At 39.5% G+C, this 16,037-nt stretch overlaps 1 protein-coding gene across 5 annotated transcripts in view; it reads right to left on the bottom strand.

The window, feature by feature from the left end:
• klhl29 (kelch like family member 29) overlaps positions 1–2,641 on the bottom strand; it is a 208,731-nt gene extending 206,090 nt beyond the window's left edge. For 2 of the 5 annotated variants that reach the window (XM_079643098.1, XM_079643099.1), the window contains exon 1: positions 1,457–1,812. The gene's annotated coding sequence lies outside the window, so the exon portion shown is untranslated. Of the gene's footprint in view, positions 1–1,456; positions 1,813–2,610 lie in introns of those variants that run through there. The other 3 variants (XM_079643102.1, XM_079643101.1, XM_079643100.1) reach the window with 3 other exon arrangements.
• Between the last annotated feature and the right edge of the window lie 13,396 nt (positions 2,642–16,037).

Consider the following 16,037-nt stretch of genomic DNA (forward strand, 5'->3'; position numbering starts at 1 on the left):
TAACAACACCGTGGTACATCAATTTAGAAAAAAAGAACACATACAGTCATGCTGGGTGAAAGTACATCTATTTTTATACTGTATAGTAAACACACTCATGCCGGGGCTCTTAAAAACAGGCTTCAGTGCCAAGACCAGCGAGGACTGACAAGTGTGTCGTTAGGAATGAGAGTTGATAATCTAGAGATTAAATGTGATGATGCTATGATTAGTACCAACTATCTGCAAGGATTAGTCAATTTAATACAATTTTACTTTTTAAATCGATTAACTGTTAAAGTATCTTTTCATGTAAGAAAATGGCAGTAAATGCAGTTCTACCCTCTCAAATTTGTAAGAGATTACCAGCTATTTTTTTCTGTGTTTTACACCATATTAAATTTAATATGTTCGGGTTTGGAACTGATTTAACAAGATGTTTAAAAAAAAACATCACCCTTGGACTTTTAGTAACTGGGATAAACATTTCCCACTATTTTAAATTCTATAGACCAAACAATTAATCGGTTAATCAATGAATAATATGAATGAGTTGCAGCTCAACTCGTTCTTTCATCAATGTATTTTTCTTTTGCCAAGAAACAAAACTAAATGTTGCTTCTCGTCATGGAAACAGCGGGAGCCTTTCTAAATAGATTGGATTCATCTGTAACTTTCTGCATGGAAAAGGCACAGCGTCCTTTACAACCAGCGCTCTCCTTCACACTGCCAAGGGTACAGCCCTTCACTGTAACAGCAGATGGGACTTGTGATGAGTAATGCTTTGTTGTCTGGATGATGAGTCTTGCATGCTGCTGGCTACAAGTTATACACCTATATCTGTATCATATAAGAATATAATTGTTTTAATTACACTTGAGACACCCTGCAGAGTGCAGCACTATAGGATGCAATAAGATGCGTTCTTATGCACTTGTGATATTAATGGAATTGTTTATTTTGGGAAAGCATGCAACCAAAATTGATGCCACAAATTCTATGTTTTAGTGCTTGCTTCATTTTGCACCAGTTTACTACCGTTTACTACTTATGAATGATCTAAATGCATATTTATACTATATTAACTGATTTGATTCAAGTTCCATTTTTAAAAGGCTTTTTAGAAATGGTAGCTGTGACAGCCACTATCAGTTTGTCCTTGGTTGCCAACCATTACACTGACCACTACTTTAGCATATCCCTAAGCTTTACAGTTTCTGTCACAAGTCTGAAATGTGAAGTTAGTTTTTTCTTTCTTGCAGGAGCGCTTGCGCACAACGTGAGCTCCGTACACACCATTTGGCAGGCTATGGTCCTCAGCTAAGGGGTGGCAGTGAAACTGATTATCCTCCTCTCATTCATTCATGATAGGACAAGTGCCTGCCTAAACTCCTGCCAACAAAGCATGTCAAAATGTAGCGTTCATAAAGTCAGCGTGGTGGCTGCTTCCACCTACGCTGCCTGGAGAAGCGCTTACCTCCCCGGCCGTTCGCTGCTCCTGTCCCCCGGCGTTTGTCCTTGTTTCGCAACGAAGCTGCCTATGTATGAATGCTGTCTTTATCCCGCAAAGACTGCTGTTGCATTTTACAGCATAAGGAACAACACTGTGCTCCGGTGGCGGCTGTGTGCTGCTCGGTAAGTAGCCTGTCTGTGCGCTTCTCTGCACGTCACCAAGTGGGGTGGACAGGACTTGGCATACGCGTCTTTCACTGCTCCCTGCGCGGCGGAGGATCTGAGATGTAAGCGACTGTTGGACGGGGCTGGCACGCCGTGTGGCCACTTTTCTCCTGATGCTGCTCCTCCCCTTTCACTTTGGGTTGTACACACAAGCCCTACAGCGCCTCTCACCTGCCAATGTGCGCCACTGCATGAACCCGCAGAGCTCTGTAAAGAGATAAGTCATACAGGTCCTGTAAGAGGGTCCTGGGATCATTAAGCGCCACTAAAGGGAGGTTCACCCATGTCTTAGTCAGGTGACACGTTTGTTCAGTTTTCCAAAAGTTTAGTGTCATTTCTAAATACCCACTTGCATTGAAACACATTCCCAAAGGCTATGAAGAAGTGTTTAGGTGAAAGGCAAAAACAGCTTTTCAAATCTTTCAAAAGTGACACCAGTTGTTTTTCACTTTTGGTCCTGCAGTACCAAAGAGCACTGCTGCTTATCCTACCATGCTAGTCATTACATTCACTTTGCATCCTGGTTTTTAATCAGCCCCTGATTAAAGGGCTAGAATGGAAATCAACAGGACTCCCTCTTTGAATCTAAGACTAAAATAAATGTCCTTTATTGAGCTTTCATGAGAATCCCTAGCGGGCAAACAAAGGCAGGATTACATGAAGGAAAATACAACCACGGTGCTAAGAGAGTAGAGCTTTTTCACAGAAAGCATTTCGAAATGTCACAGAAGGAAAAGCCAAGGTGTAAATAATACAACTAATAGGCTATGGCTGAATTATATACAGCTGCTTAGATATCAGCACATTTTTGCTAATATTTAGGCCTAGCTAAATAAAGACATTATTTTCTTTGCCACCTCTCGGTTAGCTACTAGGCTACTTAAAGGGCAATTCAATTGAACAAAGAACCAGTCTAATCCGAATTTTTCGACAACATAAGACTTCACCTTTCACCTGCTCTTACTGTAAAAACCTGATCATGGTACACCCAACAGGTGTTGCCACTTATGCTTGATAGTCCTCCTTCAAAGAACCGCGAGGGAGTCTTTAGGCACATTCACTCCGCAGTACTTTTCCCACAAAGGTTCATGAGAACTCAAGTACATATCGCGTTCACACCACACCGGAATAAATCCCTGGGGGAGGATTAGGCAAATGAAGTCGCTGACGTCACTTCTTCTTCTTCTGCTTTGGGTTTACTGGCAGGCCGCAAACAACTTCACGGCGTATACTGCCACCCGAACTCCCCGGCCGGAAGTCCCCGGAGTTGGGGACTGGCTTCAGTAGAAGCTGCTGGGACTCCTAGCAGCTTCTACTGAAGCCTTCCGAGTAATCGCCAGAATGCCGAGTCGCCGACACCTCCTCATCTCCACCGCTCCCATGTTTCCTTTGTGTTGCCATAGGCGCGTTCACACCGCAGTACTTTTCCCACTTTAGTACCGATATAGTTCCGAAATGTCGCGTTCACACCAAAAAGAGCCGGAACTAAAATGAGTCCATGAGAACTTTTTTACCCCCTTTCGTGGGAGAAAAGGGTTCCTATTTCTGTTTGGCTGGGCGCCATTTTATTATCCTTGCATTAGCATTATTAGCATTAGCATTAGCCCAGCGCACAGACGCAGAGAGACTAACTTATGGCAACACAAAATAAAACATGGGAGCGGTGGAGATGAGGAGGTTTCGGCGTTCTGGCGATTTACTCTCTCAGAACTAAAGAGTTCTCATGAACTAAGTTCTGATGAACCTTTGTGGGAAAAGCACTGCCGTGTGAAAGCGCCTCATAAATTAGTCTGCGTTTGCATACATGCCGACCTTTCCAAATCCAAAAGAGGTAGGTTTGCGCGCGGCAAAATGTGCACGCCCAAATTAGGTAATCAGAAGAAATGGAACCCCAGTAATTACATGTATAAACCATGTATTGAACATATATTGCATCATTTTATGCATTTTTCAGAAAAAGTGGTAGTTTGGTAAACTGACATCAACGACATGTCTGATCTGTAAAATGCCCGAAAAGTAAAAGAATGGGAGATAAATATCCCAAAGTCTCCACATTTTATTATATTTTTAATGTGTTTCTGGTCCTCTTTCAGTTGAGACAGTGTAGATGAAGGATGTGTCAGGATGTAAAACTCCTGTGTGAACATTGGATAAAGCCAGGTTCATATTCTTGTTTCATGTTGTTGACATATTAGAGTCAAAGGTTTGCACAGAGCGAAATATCTTTGTGTTGCGCCATAAATCAGAAAATACTGCATTAAAATAGTCATTTCCTGCATTTTTCTACTGATAAAGTGTGATATAAATAATGTACAGGCTTTCAGATTGCTGTAGTTCACTAAACAGAGACATTAACGACATGTTTGGTGTTGAAAATGTCAGAAAAAGTGAAAGAATGGGAGTTAAATATCCCAAAATCTCAAAATTGTATTATATGTTGTGTGTTTGTCGTCCTCTTTCAGTTGAGAGTGAGACACTAGGATGCTTCCGGAAAAGACCAAATACTGGATGTCTTTCAGTCGCCAACATGTGTTTTCGAGACACTGATATTAACGGGAAAATCCTGCAGGACTCCAATGCCTCGTCGGGGGTAACGCTGCCTTACCCCCGGTCTGCACGTTGTTTCTCTTTCAGAAACACAGAGGACTGTTTGTATGATGCGATCACAGACACGCTGCAAACGGTGTCCGCCAAAAGTCGAGTCCAGTGTCTATGGAGTGTCATTTTTATTTGTTATAGTTTGGGAAGATTGAAAATCGGTAGGGAAAGCCAGCTAAGTTGGTAGGCGGTACAAAAGCGGTAGACTACCGCCCAAATCGGTAGGGTTGGCACAGGTATGCGTTTGTGCGCTGGGCTAATGCTAATAATGCTAATGCAAGGATAATAAAATGGCGGCTTCACAAAACTTTTTGGGAGTTTTACTGGGCGTGGTTTGCAATCCGCCCAGCCAATCAGAAATAGGAACCTTTTTCTCCCACGAAAGTCCCTGCTCTCTAGCAGGGACGGAAAAGGGGCTAAAAAGGGTATCATAAGCCGCGTTCATACCGCAGTACTTTTCCCACTTTAGTTCGGATATAGTTCCGAAATGTCGCGTTCACACCAAAAAGAGCCGCAATTAAAATTAGTTAATCAGAATCTTTTTTACCCCCTTTTCCGTCCGTCCATATATCGAGCCCGATTGTCAATTTCAAATGATTTAATGTAATTGTTTGCCTGACTGGCTATCGTAATCGGGCTCTTTGAAGATCCAGAAATCCACGGTTTTCAAACATTTCTGATCGGATTGGAAAAAACTTCAGAATTTGTATTGACCGCCATTCAAATGACAGCGTTGTTTTCCCCCAAAAGTGGGCGGGGCCGTAATTTTCGCCCGGAAGCTACATAGGTGCTAATAATACAATATACTAAAGAATATACATACAGTAACCAGCACAGTGGTAAATAATACAATTAATCATGGCTGACTTTTCCAACAATACAGTATAAGAATATGCTTACATGAAATAAAAATATGTAAAAATATATAAATATCACAGGTTTTTAAAAAGTGCACTTATTTTGCTGGGTGGACCCTGTTAGCATTTGTGTAATAATATAATTTATAGCATGTAATAAGCTGCTAACACTGTTATCGCTTATTGGTACTTTAGGGACATCACATTATTCCCAGTATAGCCCCACCCAATTTACACATTTACACCTGACTTAAGGCCTAATTGGTAATGAAAAACAACTGAGTGTATGTGCAAGGCCTTTCGTTTCAAATACAAATTTATGTATCAAAGTAAAAAAAGTTGCATAACAAAGAAACACTTTAGAAATACCACAGAACGGTACTTTTGTGGTACTTTTTTTTTAACACCACTCTAATGCTTGACATACATGTTGAAGTGTGTTGATGTTAGAATAACTGTGGCCTATAAAAAAAAATTCCAAGAGGGTATTTAAAATAATAAAGTACATAACATGTTCACCAGCATACAAGTAAAGAGCTCTCAAAAACACTTGGTTAAAATTCTTGGGGGGCCACTGACTTTGGAGAAATCCAGCGTTTCATCAAAATGTCACACTTGGCAGAGTAGATGGTGGGCCTTATCAGGGGTCAAATTCTGTTTTTGCAGTCATTTCAGAAGTCTTCCATCGGTGCCTTCCAGCCATGGCAGCATGTGGGATGGCTTGCAGCGGTGTGCACTGATTTGTTGTAGAGCCCAGAAAGTCTATTCTGAGACAGCAAGTAGTAATGTGTATTAAAAGGACTTGTAAACAAAGAAAAAGCATCCTATCAGAGATCTTAGTGTGACGGAATTCCACCGTCACCATTTAATAATTGGCAAAATAGAATTGTATTTGTATCTTCATTGAAGAAAGCAAAGAGGAAGTGTGAGAGCTATGATTTAATTGGAAATAAGTATTTCAGATGCATTGAACTATTTACAAGACCGTTGAGGTTGTCAGTGATAATATTTAGATTTTTTAAAGAACAGGAATCTCTTCGGAACATAAATGTCAAAGGTTTATCAGAGGAAAAAACAAAAAACATATTTGCTATTCTGTTTGTTTTGGGCATGTTGAAACTTGTTTTGTTATCTTGCACAGGTTATCCTGTAATGACTCACCAAGAGTGACGGTGATTCTGCTGGGCAGTCTGTTACTCATGCCCTTTGGTGTACCCTATACAGTATGTGACATACACCTCGAGCCTGCTAACAACAGTAATTGGGCTCAGGGGGTGGAGGGCGAACTCAAACTGCATCTACATAATTTCCTATTTTTGTTTGTGGATACTGTATAATCCAGAGGAACAGAATGAAAATAGAAAACAAGGAAATGTCTAGTCCGAGTTTTAGAAAAAGTTGTATAGGAGTTGGACAACTGCTCTGGGGCTCTGTGCCGAAACTGGGAAACAAAGGACCCCCATCTGTTCTTGGCTGATGCCTTTATTCAGTTCCACACACTATCAATCCCCTGCTATCTATCTATTATTTACTTCAGGCTATATATCAGCCTAGTTGTACTTTGCACTTTGACGTCAATGCTATTTCTTTTACCAGCCTTGCCAGTGCTGTGCTTTTATGGTCAGTGTATATCATTGTCAAAAAGTGTGTCTTGTCTCCAACATTTCTATGATCCAGGTAGTAGTTTGTTCTTCAGCAGATGTGTCAGTTCCACTGTGTATTACTGTCTGTTTGTGTGTGTGCCCCGAGAAAAAACAAGTTCAGGGTTTTTGTGCAACCTTTGCATTTTTAACTGCTACAAAAAGGGATTCTGAATCAAGCCTGATAGGGAGAGACATCGGTTCAACAAATGAATCTCAACTTGGTGAAAAACTGCCAAGAGAAAGATATCCATCAAAAATATTTTATAACTATTATTTTAAACAGATTGGAGTAGAAACAACTTGAACTTAGACATCTGGCTCCCATGCAAATGTATTTGACGCTTCCCCATAAATGCACTTACTGTAAAATGTAATGTAATTCAATCAAACAAGGGATTAAACTAAAAATCTATAATTTATATGTTTTAATAAACTTCTATAGCTCAAGGATTAAATGTTAATCCATTTTGTGACCTAATTCTGCCAGGCTTGGGTTGCTAGAACCTGTTTTGATTTAATTTAATTCACTTGACAATAAGATTCAGAAGATACAGTTATAAAGTTGTTATCGATTACAATATTTTCTAGGGCAAAGTGCTAATCGCAGCACCCTAATTTATTTTAGTACATTCAAACAATTGAGAATAAATAAAGCTTCTTCGTTGTGTTTTAATGCGAAAAATACATGTTTTCCATCTATGTGAGTATTAATGTTTTTACTTTTGCTGATATATTGTTGTTTCCTCTTGTATTTAGCAGCTATTAGTATAATATTGACTCGCCCAAGTGTGGGAGATTCATATAGTTTTAAGTGGAATTACAAAAAACGGGAGAGTCAACACATTCTTCCTGTCAAAAGGGTAGGAAGCAGACAGCGAGTCTGTGTTTATCCATTATAAAATCCATATCTGTCTGGAAATGAAACAGCATAGGTTAAGTTCAGTCTCCAAACCACTTCTTCTCTGGAAATAATGGTCTGACCGCCGAAGTGTATGCTTTTTTAAATGATTAATTGGCTGCTATAAATCACTGATCAGCCCTGAAAGATCGATGCATTTTAGCATCCTCAAACAAGCACATTCAAACCTCTTCAAAATGGTTGGAAGCAACAACAGTCAAACAAAGTCAAGCAAAAAACTAAAACAAATTCGGGATGACTGTTCTCCTGTCAAAAGAATGGAGCAACAATGCCAAGTCTTTAAGAATTGCAAATGGGCCTTTGGGTGGATTGGCCTACGAAGTCATTTTGGCCTATATTAAAGGGGACCTATCATGCAAAATGCGCTTTTGTAAGTCTTTTATACATGAATATGTGTCCCCGGTGTTCCAGGGAACTCACCAAGTGTCAGAAAACACAACCCTCTCTATTTTCCTCCATACCCAAATCTCTTAAAAAGGGGCTGCAACGGATCTGATACAGTCTGATCCAGATTTGAACACTTCTGTGACGTCATACAAGTGGCGCTACAGCTATTGGGCCAACTCCACCAATCAGGAGGAGACAGCCACGGACATTGCCGTTCGAAAGCGCTGGAGACGCTGTAGTACATATGCCAGGCCTGTAGATGGTGCTGTTCTCACAGAATCAGCCCATGAAAAGACAGTGTTAAATTGAGCGAAATGAGGAATGGCTAAAATGCATGATCTGTTTGGTATTTTGAAAAATAAAAAGTATAAACATGCCTTATATAGGTGTGGTCCTACACTATATTATTCAAATATAGCATGATAGGTCCACTTTAAATAATAATAATAATAATAATAATAATAATAACACTTCTGATGCACACCATTTGAAACTACCAAAGTATTTCTTGCCTAGTCTTTGTCTGAGACAGATTTCTTGATGTGAAATATATCTCAGAGTGTTTCATGCTCTGTCAGTGAAGGCTGGTGGTTAGTGTGTGGTTGAATGGTTGCCATTCTTGCAGTTATATTCAAGTGTCTCTCTCTTTTATGGATGAAATGTGAATTCAATTGCGAGCCCTATGACAATAAACCCTGCAAATTGATCACAATGTCCCTTAATGCCAGCAGGTTTGAGCAGTGTGAATTGTAACTTGAGAGCAACTAGAAATTGTATTATCCAATTCCTCCTCCACTATGGATGCCTGGAAATCAAAACAATTAACAGGCCTATTTCTGCTAGAGATGACCAAACTCACACTCTTCCTGCCGCAGGTGGCGTAAGGCTCGCTTCCAATTAACAAGTCTAATTACATCACAACTCTGCAGAGTTTTCTAGCATTCATTGTGTCTGATTGTCTGTGTGTAATTGTGTGTGAGCGTGCAAATGTTCATTGCCGAGTGTGAATTAAAAAACACAGCAGAATGATGAGTGGGGTCAAGGGACAGAGCTTCATTTCTTCCTTGGCTTGATAATTGGCATGGAGAGTTTTAAATGCTTAAAATGAACACTTAACTAGGCTTCATTGTGCATTTGTTATTTAAGAAGCAACAACTGCTATATTGTGGGCAGCTCGGTACTCAGATAGCAATGTGAATTTATCTAACCATTACAGTCATACACAATACGCTGTTAATTTTTTTTAAAAGACATAACTTATCCAATGCAAAATGAAATGAAATGACTGACATTGACATTTTCTATTTAAATCTATAATACGTATTTCAAAATAGCATAAAAGTCATGTCTATGTGAAATGGAAGCGGCATTGAACCCACAGAGAATTGTCACTGACTCCATGGTTCCCTTCACCTTAAATGTATGGTGTATGTATAATGTATGTATTTTTAGCTTATTGTTTTTGTTTAATGCTGAAGTGCAAAACCAAGGGATAACTTCCCTGTTTTCAAAAGTGAAAGCAAAGCAAAGTTCTTTGAATTGTCTTTAATAGCTAGCGGGGGTGGCCTCCAGTTTGCAAAAAGAGGTCCAATTTATAACTTTCTATGAGAAAATTATCTGGACAGTTAACATTTTCCTATGAGTTCATGGTCTCAATCACTATAGTTTTAGTGTTCTTCAATACAACATGATATTCATTTTGTAAATTATGTTCACACTTAAATTAAGTAAATTAGAGGATTAATTAAGGTATGCTTTAGGGTGTGGCCTTCTGATTGACAAGTTCCTATATTGCCAAAATTGTTGGCTACCATTAAACATGTACGTTTTTAGTAAGTATCATGAATGCGCCATGCTAACTAAGCTAGTTAGCGTTGACTGGTAACTGGTAACCGGGCCTTGCTATTCCCTGGCTCCACTCTGAAAAACTAAGATGGTACCTGGCAGAGAGTAAGAGACCGAACTACTGACTGGTGACCAGGGTGAAGCAGCTATAGAGACAGACTTTCCCCCCAGAGTTGGTGACCAACAACAGAGCTAAAATGAGAGTAAATATTACATTTGGAAAGAGACAAAACTGCAAAAGGCTATGAACTGTTGCTTAGTATCTGGTTGATGAATAAATAATTGTTAGCGTTTTGGCTGCAAGTGAAAGGTGAAATGTCAGTGTATTGTGAGCACACATGTGGGAAATAAGTAAATAAATAACAATTAGTTATTTCAGGTTTAATAACATGTGATAAAATGTGCGGAAGCAACTGTTTATTTCAGTCCATGGAATTTCTTTAGATTGCTCCAAAAGAAATCCCAGACCATGCATAGTTTATTACTTCATACATTTGGCTGTTTAACTTAACATGGATGTAGACTAATCAAGGCTTGTATTTTCAATCTGTACACCAGTTTATTCATGTTCTAAAACAGCCCTCAGCCATTTGCAGCACTCTAGCTTTCTCCCGACTGCCTTATTGAAAAACATAAACACAGCCTGAACTAAAACTACGCACTGCACGCTTCAGAGGTTTTATCTAAAATGAGAAGACCATGTTGTTTTCTCCTTTCTCCCGCTTCTCTTGTACCTCTGTAAGGCACAAAACAACCTGTTTCACCCAATTATCTCTCCCACAGGGCACAGTCAGGCAATTTGGCTCAGTCAAGACTCTGATTCATTGAGCCAGATGATTTAAAGCTTTTGGGGGGCTACAGGTCAGCTTACTAGGACTGAAACTGCTCCGTGATTCTCAGCTAATATTTAGCAGCGCAGCACAATGCTTACTTCTAGTCGTCCTCATTTGTCACCCTGTGAAAGCCATATCTCCTTGTGAAAACAGTCCCAGAGCACAAACTAGTATCTGCCCTGTAGTGACAGCTGAAAGCTAACAAACCTTATATTATATATCTGAAATCATTATTATATGTTACAAAAGCCAGTATGGGATTACATGCATCTGAGTAACTAATAAGGGAAGATCGGCAGTAAGACAAACAAAATGTCCTTGACAAACATGGTGGTAATAATCACAAACATTAGTCACTGCAAAAAACAATTAATAGAAGCCTGGAGACCCAGAGAACAACACAACCTATAATTACTGTGCGAGGTTTCATGCTCAGGCACATAGAGAGGCCAATGCTTCATCTGGTGCCTGCAGTCAGTATTGCTGTCATCATAAGAGCAATGGTTATTGTAGCCACAGATGTCAGGAGTCAGGACCACTGAAACAGTTGACTGTAGCGTTAAGGCCATTTGTGGGGGAAATAAATACCTTCTGCATTGACCCTGAAAGAAATTGCTCAGTGATCTCTCCTCTCTCCACCTGTTTAAAGCCATAATGGTTGATCAATTCGACAAGTCAGTTTAGATTGCTGCAATTAGAAAACAATGCCCCCAAAAGCTATTTTTAAGCCCTGCGCTTTCAGTGGGAGAGGCAACCGAGAGGATAATTGGGTATTGACAAAAGAGTGTGAAAAGCAAAGACAGCATGCAAGACCACTCTCCAATTTACTCTGTCATCTTGAGGCTCTGATTATGCTGTTTACTGACCAGATAATTGGAGCAATGCTTGATAAAAACAAACATTTTAGGGTGAAGCGTCAAATGCAAGCTAACTTGCATAAGGTGATTCGGAACACTTAATTGGAATGATGCTTCCCTATTTTCTGCGACTGCCTACGAGGGCTGACACACTCATGACTTCCTGGCTCCCTGGAGTTTAATGTAATGTTATTCATGGGCCCTGAAATCTTTAAAGCAAGGGGGATTTTCATGCTTCCTTCCTTGTTAAGGGTTAATGACCAAATTAACTTCATCATTATTTCTGCTGCACACAGATTAAAGTGAAAGTGATCAGTCCATTTTCTACTAGTATTTAATATGTTTTGTTGCCAAGGGAGTTAAAGGCCCAGAGAACCTAATTTCTCAATCAGCTTCTTAATGAGTGGTGGGGTAGTATACATGAAAACAAAGATAATCTAACATGAGAGATTTCTGTGTTTCTGTTTTTATCTGGGATGTGTCTCACTGGTTTGAAGTAAGCAGGGTTTGGCTGGAAAATAGTGATGTCACATACCTCAGTGCACCAATCAGGATTTAGTCATATTTGGGCGTGAAGACAGTTGTTGGGTTGTTTGCTCATGTTGCTAGGCCACTGTGGGTCAAATCTGAGCAAATCACACCATTGTTGTCCCTGAATAAAATAATTAAAACATGGGGAAAAAAATAACATCAGAAGAAAAACACAATTTTTGCTAGGATTTAATGTACATGATCTTATTTAGACATGAAGATCATCTGTGAGGATTAACTTTAAGTACTCTTGAATAATATAAATATACCGATGAAACCCAACTCATATAAAAGACTGTTTGAATGTCTATATGTGCATGTCTTTTAAAAACATTCACCTTTCACCAGAAAGTACAGAATCTTACATAAAACTAAATGGCCTTCAATGAATCTTGCATTGACGCTCTCCTTTTAACAGCTACCACTCAGAAACTCTGTTATTGAGCACCATCTAGTGTTGAAAGCAATTATCTTTCATATATTTGTCCAGAGAATCATAAAGAAGAACATGACCTGATGTAAGGTATATAACTGTGGTGAGCTTTTTAAATACATTCACATTGTTTTTTTCAGAGAAGTTATAAGCTTTAACTGTAATAAGTTCCTGTTTGAATTATACACTAATATATGTACCATTAAAGAACACCTTCCCCATTCATATTTTACAGGCAGGATGATATACTTGCATCAAATAAAAATACTGTAGACGAAGAGATGTTGTTTATGTTGATTATGTACAGTAAACAAGTACAGATATGACTCATATATTCACCTGACAGGGTTCTCTGCATCTCTGCTGCTCACTGGGTTTAATAAACAGAAGCCTCATGGCTGGGTGGAAGACAACATAGGCCATCTGTTGTCTGTGTGTTTTCTTTGGTGCCCTGCCACAATACTCTGCTGCCAGAACACCCAAGGTAGTGCCCCGAGCCTGGGGACCGGATCCCCGAAGCACCTTTACAGCCTACTGGCGCCGTCAGGGGACAACTGAGTTCTGCCAGAGCCCAGATACAATAGCAACAGCGTTTGAAAAGGGGCCTGTTGAAGCGGGATCGTTACACAACCATGTCATTAACCTTAATTGGAGAAGCTTGGTGGAACACAGAAAAACTTTCACCGCTCCAAGAGAGCAGTGTTGTTCCCTTGAGTTGCATAAAATCGAAGACTGATCTCAGGCTGAGTTAATTGAATTGTGGAATACTTACATGGCTGCTGAGGAGTAAGTGAGGAAGACATCATTCTGCACTGTGACAGAATACTAAGGCCATTAAACAGACAAAAGACAGGCAAAAAGACTATTCCTCCTCATTCTGTTTGTGCATAAACGTAATGATGCTAATGAATGAATTCCCACATGATGGTGATTGGGTGTAGCCTAGGAAACACACACTTAAGGAGAGACATAAGGGGAAATGGGGCATAGCTCCCTTTAAGAAGTTTGTTTGCTCACCCTTCAAGGACGTTAATTTAGCCTCAAGGCTGGATAAACTTTTTGATGTGAGCACCGTGAACAGTATAAATGATGTCAAGATGAACCTTCATCTATTCAGGAGCTAACATTGAGGTTCTTACATCATCCATAGTGCAAACTAGTTGTAATATACACATCCATGTACTGCATTCTTAAATCTCGGGAACACAAAACAGGGACTTTTCCTGATTATTCATTTCCATTTTTTCAGCTTTCAGACTGTTCTGTCTATCTATCTCCCACTGAAGGGCAATATTATTATGAATCTCTCCCATTCATCAGAGAATATGGCCCACAGTACTTCCTCCCTAAAGCTGTTATCCCGTACTCATATTAATCTCCCTACAGATTGGATTGCATTGCAAAAGAAGATTAGTGTGACAGCTGGATTTACCAGGGCAGAGGGTCACTGCATATGTTTTGGAACCAGCAGCTACCATTACTTACATTTAAAGTAGGACAAAACCAATCTCCCATTAAGTGTCAATGGAGCACTTCCAGAGTTGGTGTGTCTTGTTTTGAAGGAGAGCTGAAAATATTAGATAAACACATAAACCTGCCAAATAGGAACAAAATGAGCTTGAGCTTTGCATGGTTTTACCCCCTTCTTACCAAATAGATAAAGCACTGTCCTGGTGCTGCAATAAGCGGCAAACACACATCAATTACTTTCCTCAAACATAGCCAGAGTGTGAGCTGTGTCTAGCGTGTTTTCTAAGTCTTGTGAATGTCAACAGCTTTCTCCGTGAGCTCGACAGATTGTGGAAATGCACAGCGCTGAATGTGTAAACATGAGATGAATCATTCCTGTCAACAAGGCGATACAAGCAAGCTGTGTTGGAGAAATGTGGATGTCTGCACTTCTGGACTTGGCTAAGTTTCAACTGCCTTGAAATCTCTAGCTTTAGTGACTTTTACAATCATACAGTTTTTTAAATGTGTATTGTTGGTCAGTCAAAAATAGAAATAGTAATACTGTTAGCTTCAAAGCCACATTGTGCACTCAAAAGTTAGTAAGTCATGTCAGTGATTTATACATGTTACTCTCTATTAACCCTTGTGTGGTGTTCATATTTTTGTTATTCAGCCAGTGTTCGTGGGTCTGGTGGACCCATTGCCTTTTTGGGTTTCAATTCAACACAATCAAACTATTTTATATTAAAATACTCAACAGATGTTTACTTCATCACAATTACAAGCAATATAAACAGATTATTTGGTTAATATTTCCCCTTTTACATTTGTTAGATCACATTAATTAATTAAAGTGCTACTTGTTTTTTTGCCCCGTTGAGCGGCTGGCCCTGTGGCTCGTCTTTTTTTCCGTAACTAGCTGATGCTCAATCTCATCCTCTTCTTCATAAGGATCCAAACTGGCGAAGCTTTATTTAGTGTGTCTCGCACCAAATGTGAAGCTGGGATAGAATGTGAAAAAAAACAAAGACTGGTTCCCGCAAGACATAATGCGGGAATGTGAGAGCAGCCAGGTGTCAGTGCTTGAATTTATCAACAATGTTGTAACCTTGTGCGGGAATGGCAGGGGCAGAAAGACAAAAGTCTCAACACACACACACACACACACACACACACACACACACACACACACACACACACACACACACACACACACACACACACACACACACACACACACACACACACACACACACACACACACACACACACACACACACACACACACACACACACACACACACACACACACACACACACACGTTCTTCAGAGAAAATGAAAATAATTTATCATATCATTTTTCTTTAGATAAATATTGAAAACGGGTCCCACAGACCCGAACACCATAAGGGTTTATCAAGTCTGCAGTTGAGGATGTTACTAAGTTGTATTTAATAAAATAATTCAGGTCAAGATTGATTTACATTTTTTAGAATGTCAAAGTGTCAAAATGTAACTAAAAAGAAGAAAGAAAAAAAAAGTAAAAAGGAGTAAGCATGGCGAACAAATGTATTGTATTTTAATTTGATATTTTTGCATTAACATGTTACTAATGCCACTAGAGGTCAGGCTTACATTCAGTTCAGGTTTGGGAAGGCATCTGTCTCAGAGCATATTGCATTCTTTATTCTCCAGGAGAGCAAGTTTTCTGGTGTGCTCTGATGATACAAATGTTGACAAAATCAGAATACACAGTGTCAGCGTGATTCATCTACTTTTTCATTTGATTAAAAAGAAACAGGGTAATCTTGTTGTCTGGAATGTGATTGCTGCACCTCGTAATGTCTCATCTTTTGTCAGCTCAGAGGAATCGATTGAAAGAGGAGGTAAGTATCTTATTTCCTGTTGTTGCGCACGAAAAACGACCTTAAATCGTCATTGTATGCCAAGATAAATTACTTTATCCTTTTTTAAACATGAAGATAGACACATTGGGCTGTAACCTCAGTAAGGATTACCCTGTAT

This window comes from Notothenia rossii (genome assembly GCF_949606895.1).
Source record: "Notothenia rossii genome assembly, chromosome: 8".
In the NCBI taxonomy this organism is placed as follows: Eukaryota; Metazoa; Chordata; class Actinopteri; order Perciformes; family Nototheniidae; genus Notothenia; species Notothenia rossii.